The sequence below is a fragment of the Meleagris gallopavo genome, chromosome Z (genome assembly GCF_000146605.3).
Source record: "Meleagris gallopavo isolate NT-WF06-2002-E0010 breed Aviagen turkey brand Nicholas breeding stock chromosome Z, Turkey_5.1, whole genome shotgun sequence".
Classification (NCBI taxonomy): domain Eukaryota; kingdom Metazoa; phylum Chordata; class Aves; order Galliformes; family Phasianidae; genus Meleagris; species Meleagris gallopavo.
Window position 1 is genome coordinate 14580195 of NC_015041.2, and position 611 is coordinate 14580805.

At 44.4% G+C, this 611-nt stretch overlaps 1 protein-coding gene across 1 annotated transcript in view; it reads left to right on the top strand.

Moving 5' to 3' along the window:
- The window catches only part of LOC104914876 (integrin alpha-1-like), a 66633-nt gene that overhangs the window by 40620 nt on the left and 25402 nt on the right, over window positions 1–611 (top strand). The window lies entirely within an intron of this gene.

The window sequence follows — 611 nt, forward strand, 5'->3', positions numbered from 1 at the left end:
TTTTGGCTTTTTTTTGGTCACAAAAGTCCAGTGCAATTTCAGGCGAGTCATTTAAATTAAATATTTGACACGTGGTTGGAGCCTTTGTCTTCTTCTCTTTCTCTTTGCTCAGCCAGGGGTTCTCAAAACTGTAGCTGCATTTTCACAATCTGGCTAAGCTGCCCTGAATGTGGGCTGCTGCTGCAAGGACATTTCATCCACTCCTGACTGTGCGTTCCCACTAGTATCCTGTGGTGCCACTGGGGCTTGGTTTGGGGACAGTAATATTTTCCCTTTTTTTTAGGGGGGGGCAGGTTAGTTTTGGAGATCAGCTAACCTGATCCTGTACACTTGAGCAGTTAATATTTAGGTGTCAGCGCTGGCACAAGGGACAGTCAGAACTTGTGGCCAGAGGTGGGAGGGAAACTGGAAGAGTTTCTTTCACTGGTAGCCAACACTTCCACTGGCTTGAGCTGGTTGTGAAAGTGCATCTTAACATGCAAGGCTGCTGTGTATTCACAGCTGTGAATGAAGTCAATGGAAATTGTATTTTGAATGTGCAATGTCTTCTGAAAAAATACAGTTTTTAGCTGAATCATTAGATATCCAAAGGGGGTACTTTGGACCTCAAT